Source organism: Zalophus californianus, chromosome 4 (assembly GCF_009762305.2).
Source record: "Zalophus californianus isolate mZalCal1 chromosome 4, mZalCal1.pri.v2, whole genome shotgun sequence".
Taxonomy (NCBI): Eukaryota; Metazoa; Chordata; class Mammalia; order Carnivora; family Otariidae; genus Zalophus; species Zalophus californianus.
The window spans coordinates 149872853-149880894 of NC_045598.1; the positions used below are offsets into that span (position 1 = coordinate 149872853).

General features: G+C 41.8%; 1 pseudogene across 1 annotated transcript; it reads right to left on the reverse strand.

Moving 5' to 3' along the window:
- Positions 1-5713: 5713 nt before the first annotated feature.
- Positions 5714-7355, reverse strand: LOC113925636 (annotated as a pseudogene). The gene has a single exon (XR_004820048.1). The product of XR_004820048.1 is annotated as a tubulin alpha-1B chain-like (transcript).
- Positions 7356-8042: the final 687 nt, after the last annotated feature.

An 8042-nucleotide genomic window follows, 5' to 3' on the forward strand; every position in this document is an offset into this window, starting at 1 on the left:
CAACAATTACAGAGCCATATAATATCATATCATTGTGCGTCAAACATACTCAAATTTAAAGGAACAATGTAAAAACAAAGAAACAAAAAAGCAAGTATAGAGCCAGGAGTGAATTTAGCAACCATAAGATTAAATGCTGATTTACAATTTTTTAGCAACATGAGGTGATTGTTTCATAATTTCACTAGCCTTTTGTCTGCCAGAGATTGACATGCCAAATCTTTTTGTGTCTTGTTTTGATGCTGTGGTTAGGAAGAAATGAATGAACATTAAATAATTATCTCTGGGGGGAGGGGGGATGGGGTAACTGGGTGATGGACATTAAGGAGGGCACGTGATGTAATAAGCACTGGGTGTTATATAAGACTGATGAATCACTGAACTCTACCTCTGAAACTAATAATACACTATATGTTAATTAATGAATTTAAATTTAAAAATAAATAAATAAATAGTTATCTCTGGGAGTGGCAAACCGTTAAGGGCACTGTCGGTGTAAATTTTAGACTCTAAAAGCACAAGAGCTCTAAAATCACAGGAGAATGACACCCAGACTTCCTGAGATTCCCAGGAAATGTTCCCTATTAAAAACTGTCTTTACTTCACTCTATCCTTATTTCACAAAATGAAGAGGTCTCATGTATGTTTCTGTAAGAAATCTGGTGGGAATATTTTTTTAAAATTAAGCTTACTGTGTGTTAAAAAACAAAATTCAGCTGAGTAAATTTAAGGATCAAACTGGCTTTATTCGTGAATCAGACAGCATACCATACAGCAAATAGAAAGAGGCTCCAAATTGTTACACAAAATGGGAGATCTCTACAGACAGAAGGGGGCAGGGACAAGGAAAGAATGGATTACCTCATCTTTCTTTGGGTGTTGGGTTGGGTCTCTCAAGTGGATTACCTCACTACTGCTGACCAGTAAATTCCAGACTGACCAGTTAAGATTATATTCCTGGGCATATGCAAACAATGAATCATGGAACACTACATCAAAAACTAATGATGTAATGTATGGTGACTAACATAACATAATAAAATAAAATTTAAAAAAAAGATTATATTCCTGGGGGAGGTTGAAACTGCAATTAGGTTAGGTATTAAGTTTCAGTTTGGTGACATGGTCTTAGCACAAGTGACTCCATTTTCGACATGTTGCCTTTTTTTTTTTTAAACATATGCCATTACCATTTGCAAACATCTTCCCAAAATATCTCACTGATTTAGAGGGCATTAGAGAAAAACACCCAAAAGTGAGTAATGTATAAAAGAAATGTGAAAACTATGATTCTCCATCAAAAGCAGAAGAAATGTAGTCACAGATGAAATTCCCTATGAATATCCAGTGAAGAGGTTGAATGGTATCAGTTTCCCAGTGTGATGGTGGTTAATAACCTAAACTGCTATATGGCATTATATGGTTCTTTATACTCTTCCTGCCCTCATTCCCTAACTTTCTTAGTTCTCTCCATCATGATGTCTTCAATTGTATATTCATATAAAATGTCCAATTTCACACTAAACTCTGGTTTCAGAGACTTCAAAACATATCACAATAGGCCCATCAGCAAGTGCCCAGCTAGGTATATGGTCTTTTATGGACAATGACAGCTGCTGATTTTCTTATTTCCTGCACTAAACACTGCTGAGTTGATAGGCCATCTGGCTTTAGTTTTTTTATTTTTATTTTATTTTTTTAAAACATTTTATTTGTTTATTTTGACACAGAGAGAGAGACAGTGAGAGAGAGACAGCGAGAGAGGGAACACAAGCAGGGGGAGTGGGAGAGGGAGAAGCAGGCTTCCCGCTGAGCAGGGAGCCCAATGTGGGGCTCGATCCCAGGACCCTGGGATCATGACCTGAGCTGAAGGCAGACGCTTAACAACAAGCCACCCAGGCGCCCCTTTAGTTTTTTTATTGATTGAAACAATCCTTTAAAATCTATATTCTTATTCACATCCCTGTGATCCAGTAAAAGCAAAGTGTGGGAAGGATAAATAATATTTGTGGAATAAATTATGATCATGTTGGGCAGATTTTCCAATTTCTTTTATATAGCAGCATATATATTCTTGCTATATTTTGCATATTTGTGAAATGATTGTCTAGAACCCCAGTATGCATGATGAACCATTTCAGGTACTAAATTTCTAATTATTTAATGCATTTAGTGTTTTTAACATATGTCTCAATCATTATCATTTATGTAATAAGAATAAATTTATGTAATAACTACAATGTGCTCTGGAATTTAAAAAAAAAAATCACCATTGTTTAAAAACCCCAGGAAGTTCAAAGAAAAATTAAAACTACAAATTTAAAGAATTTTCTAGTGACTGATCAAATTACAAAACTGGATGAAATATATGAAATTGATCTTTCAAAAATACATATTAAGCATGATATGCTTTTAACTTTTTTCCTTTGAACTGTTAGTAAAACCAGAACACGACTTCCTTTTAGTTAAATTTTTACCTTTTTAAAAAATTTATATGGCTGTGGGACACCTGGGTGGCTCAGTCATTTGAGCACCTGGCTGTTGATTTCAGCTCAGGTCATGATCTCAGGGTCGTGGGATGGAGCCCCGTGTTGGGCTCTGTGCTCAGTGGGGAATCTGCTTGAAATTCTCTCTCCCTCACCCTTTGCACCATTTCTCTCTCTCTCTTTCCCATCTAAATAAATAAAATCTTTTTTTTAAAGATTTTATTTATTTATTTGACAGATAGAGACATAGCAAGAGAGGGAACACAGGCAGGGGGAGTGGGAGAGGGAGAAACAAGCTTCTCACCGAGCAGGGAGCCCGATGCGGGGCTCGATCCCAGGACCCTGGGACCATGACCTGAGCTGAAGGCAAACGCTTAACGACTGAGCCACCCAGGCACCCCCAATATATAAATCTTTTTTAAAAATTTATATGGCTGTGTCTTCATTAGGTTAAATAGGCTGTTTTGTGGGATGCCTGGCTGGCTCAGTTGGTGGAGCGTGTGACTCTTGATCTCAGGGTTGTGAGTTTGAGCCACACATTGGGTGTAGAGATTACTTAAAAATTTAAATAAAATCTTTGTTAGAAAAGGATAAAGAGGCTATTTTGGCCAGAAAAGATCACAGAATATTGAATCTCTATACAAATGGTCTAAACATTAAGAGGGGTATTAAGACTGAAATTGTTACTTTATCAGTACAAAAAAACCCACAAATGATAAATTTATCCCTGAATTATTGAGTGCCACTTCATACATTTGTCTTTATGTTTCCCTAGACTATGATTTTGTTAAAACAAGATATTTGGGGGGGGGGGCTCCTGGCTGGCTCTGTTGTAGAGCATAAAACTCTTGATCTTCGGTCCTGAGTTCAAGCCCCACATTGGGCATAGAGCGCTCTTAAAAAAGAAAGAAAAGAAAAGAAGCTTTTGTATTACTCATCTAGAGGATATAATTAGGTGGTTAGTTGGTATACAATTAGCATTTGTTAAATGAATGATGAGTTTTAAGGGCACACACACACACAAACAAGTGAAAATGAACATTGGCTAAAACCTCTCAGAGGTAAAAAAAAGACCTAGGTCACTTGGATCTGGGGCAGCTGCTGATACATTAAGAACTGAAGAAATACCAAAATAGCATTGTGAGAATTGTGGTATATTTTTCAGTGCTTGTATTTAACACATTAATGTTTTTTAATACAAAATATAGAATGCAATATAATTAATTATATAAATCACAAAATAATTAGGGAACTTATTTAAGAAGTATTCATAGTACTCCATAGGCTGCATGGTCTGGTAATAGGAATGGAATTTAAAGTTACACGATGAATTTCTTTTTTCCTTGTAACCGTGTATCTCTGTAGAGATCATTCCCGTTGGGAAGGTTGAGGCCCACTGTGGAATCTGTGGCCAGGGACAGGAACCCGCTGGACCTACCTGTGAAAGAATATCTTGATAATAGAGAATCAAAAGATGGTCTTCATCATAACCATCCTGACCAACAAGGAACATTTGAAACCATGAAATTGCAGCTGTTTGACATTTTTTGACCTGAAAAATCCAGTTTCAGCCTAAAACTATGCCCTAGAGCCGAGTTGCTGAGGACACAAGAAAGTGAAACACACATACAGCCCTCCAAGGGCATTGGGGTAACTGGATTAGAAGGAAGGGTCTATCTCCCTCGCAGAATCTAGCCTAGATTTGACAAAGGATGGAAATTCCCAACAAGAAAAGGGCAGGTGGATCTCCTAGCCTCCAGTCTTGTTCACCCCACATCATTGTCTCCTGGATATCTTCAGTGCTGGCCTTCGGGTGCACACCTTGAAAATCCTGACCCCTTCACAGGCATACTCCCTTCCTCTTAGCTCTGTGACACTCACAGATGCCTTTCTTTTATTCACAGAGGTAGCTAAACTTCTGTGCTCAAGAAAGCAAGAATTTGGGACAGGGTGGCTAAGTTGGAGAAGTATGTGACTCTTGATCTCAGGGTCATGAGTTTGAGACCCATGTTGGGCGTAGAGATTACTAAAAAAAAATTAAAAATGTCAGAAAATCGTGAATTAGGGGCAAAAGATCAGGGAAAAGTGGAGAGAAGATTAGGAGACGAGTTGGGGTGGGCATTTTTGACATCACAAGTGGATTTTTTTTTTGAAGATTTTATTTATTTGACAGAGAGAGAGAGAGTGAGAGCAGGAACACAAGCAGGGGGAGTGGGAGAGGGAGAAGCAGGCTCCCCGCAGAGCAGGGAGCCTGATGCAGGGCTTGATCCCAGGACCCCAGGATCATGACCTGAGCCGAAGGCAGCCGCTTAACGACTTAGCCACCCAGGTGCCCCACAAGTGGATCATTTTTAATAATCAAGAAACTGAATGACAACTGAACTGACAACCAGAAAAGAAATAGAGACAATAAAAAATTTTCTCTACTTAACTTTATATATGTGTTCCTGTAAATAAAAAATTAAAAATTAAATAAGATAAATATTATAGTACAAAAAGGAAAAAGCACAACTGTTTATTTGAAAGATTTTATATATACCAACCAGTCTGGACTTTGATCCCTTGATTATACCTTAATATAATAATATTTTGTGTAAATAATTGTCAAGTAACTAATGAGTAAATTTTAATAAAATTGAACCACCTGCAAAAGGGAGAATGAAGTAATTCGAATGCAGAAATGAAGTAATTCAAATTCTGTTTGTCTATACAATTACTACTATCAATAAAGTATTATCATTATTTATTTAAAATCTACTGTTTAAACACACAAGAACAGGTAATAACACAAAGGTTGGAGACGTGAACTGAGCCAGAAGTGAGCTAAGATCATTCTGAGCCTTTATGAACTTACTCTTGAAATGAATGTGTATAGCTGAGTCCATGTGTTCTAGGAGTCAACTGCATCACTGAATTCTACTAATTTACTTCCATATAGAATACCAGGTTTATTAAAGGATAGCTAATACAAATGTGCCAGTTTGAAGCTATTAAATCTCTCACCAGTAACTGCAGCAAGTCTTTTTTTTTTTAAGATTTTATTTATTTATTTGACAGAGACGCAGTGAGAGAGGGAACACAAGCAGGGGGAGTGGGAGAGGGAGAAGCAGGCTTCCCGCCGAGCAGTGAGCCCGATGTAGGGCTCGATCCCAGGACCCAGGGATCATGACCTGAGCCGAAGGCAGACGCTTAACGACTGAGCCACCCAGGTGCCCCTGCAGCAAGTCTTTTTTTTTTTTTTTTCTTTCTTATAGCCTTTACTTTTGAGACATGATGGAAAAATGCGACAGGTACACACGGAGAAGACATGATCACAGTTAAAAGTGAAGACAATCTAACCAGAAAGCTTTAATGCCTGTCAGCTAATGTTGAAGCTAAAGTTCTGAGTATGGCATGCTGCAGGGCTGAAAGGAATGGCAATTAGTATTCCTCTCCTTCTTCTTCACCCTCTCCTTCAACAGAATCCACACCAACCTCCTCATAATCCTTCTCCAGGGCAGCCATGTCCTCACAGGCCTCAGAAAACTCTCCTTCCTCCATGCCCTCCCCCACATACCAGTGAACAAAGGCACGCTTGGCATACATCAGGTCGAACTTGTGGTCCAGGCGAGCCCAGGCCTCAGCGATGGCTGTGGTGTTGCTCAGCATGCACACGGCCCGCTGCACCTTGGCCAGGTCTCCACCGGGCACCACAGTGGGAGGCTGGTAATTAATGCCCACTTTGAAGTCAGTGGGGCACCAGTCCACAAACTGGATGCTGCGCTTGGTCTTGATGGTGGCAATGGCAGCATTGACATCTTTGGGAACCACGTCACCACGGTACAACAGGCAGCAGGCCATGTATTTACCATGCCGAGGGTCACATTTCACCATCTGGTTGGCCGGCTCAAAGCATGCGTTGGTGATCTCTGCTACAGAAAGCTGTTCGTGGTAGGCTTTCTCAGCAGAGATGACGGGGGCATAGGTGGCCAGAGGGAAGTGGATGCGGGGATAGGGCACCAGGTTGGTCTGGAATTCTGTCAGATCGACATTCAGGGTTCCATCAAATTGGAGGGAGGCAGTGATGGAACACAATCTGGCTAATAAGGCGGTTAAGGTTAGTGTAGGTTGGGCGTTCAATATCGAGGTTTCTACGACAGATGTCATAGATGGCCTCATTGTCTACCATGAAGGCACAATCAGAGTGCTCCAGGGTGGTGTGGGTAGTGAGGATGGAGTTGTAGGGCTCAACTACAGCTGTGGAAACCTGGGGGGCTGGGTAAATGGAGAACTCCAGCTTGGACTTCTTGCCATAATCGACAGAGAGACGTTCCATCAGCAGGGAGGTGAACCCGGAACCAGTTCCCCCTCCAAAGCTGTGGAAAACCAAGAAGCCCTGAAGACCTGTGCACTGGTCACCCAGCTTCCGAATGCGGTCCAAGACAAGATCAATGATCTCCTTGCCGATGGTGTAGTGCCCTCGGTCGTAGTTGTTGGCAGCGTCCTCCTTGCCGGTGATGAGCTGCTCAGGGTGGAAGAGCTGCCGGTAGGTGCCGGTGCGAACTTCATCAACGACCGTGGGTTCCAGGTCTACAAACACGGCCCTGGGCACATGCTTGCCGGCGCCCGTCTCACTGAAGAAGGTGTTGAAGGAGTCATCTCCTCCCCCGATGGTCTTGTCACTTGGCATCTGGCCATCGGGCTGGATGCCGTGTTCCAGGCAATAGAGCTCCCAGCAGGCATTGCCGATCTGGACACCAGCCTGGCCCACGTGGATGGAGATGCACTCACGCATGGTGGCTACGGGTTAGGAGGTGCAGGCGACAGGAGCAGACACCGGGTCCCGGTTACCGTCCCCGACAAGCTAAGAGTCGAGGTAAGTAACGCACTGAGCCCCTGCAGCAAGTCTTAGAACCAAGGGCAACAAAAGATTTTTTTTAGAGGAGTAGGTTATTGCTTGCACTGTTCAGAATTGCTGGCACATAACGATAATGAAAATCAGACCACATTTTAGTCAATTTTATTTTTGTTTTAAAAATGCAGACTACAGGGGCGCCTGGGTAGCTCAGTCAGGTAAGAGTCTGCCTTTGACTCAGGTCATGATCCCAGGGTCCTGGGATTGAGTCCCTCATCGTGCTTCCTGCTTAGTGGGTCGTCTGCTTCTCCCTCTCCCTCTGTCCCTCCCCTCTACTTGTGCTCTCTCTCTCTCAAATAAATAAATAAAATCTTTTTAAAAATGCAGACTACAGGGCACCTGGGTCGCTCAGTTGGTTAAGCGACCGCCTTTGGCTTGGGTCATGATCCTGGAGTCCCAGGATCAAGTCCCGCATCGGGGTCCCTGCTCTGCTGGGAGTCGGCTTCTCCCTCTGACCCTCCCTCCTCTCATGCTCTCTCTCTATCATTCTCTCTCTCTCAATAAATAAATAAAAATCTTTAAAAAAATGCAGACTACAGGGGCACCTGTGGCTGTCTCAGTCAGTAGAGTATGTGACCCTTGATCTCGGGGTAATGAGTTCAAGCCCCATGTTGGGCATAGGGTTTACTTTAAAAAAAAAAAATGCAGGGCGCCTGGGTGGC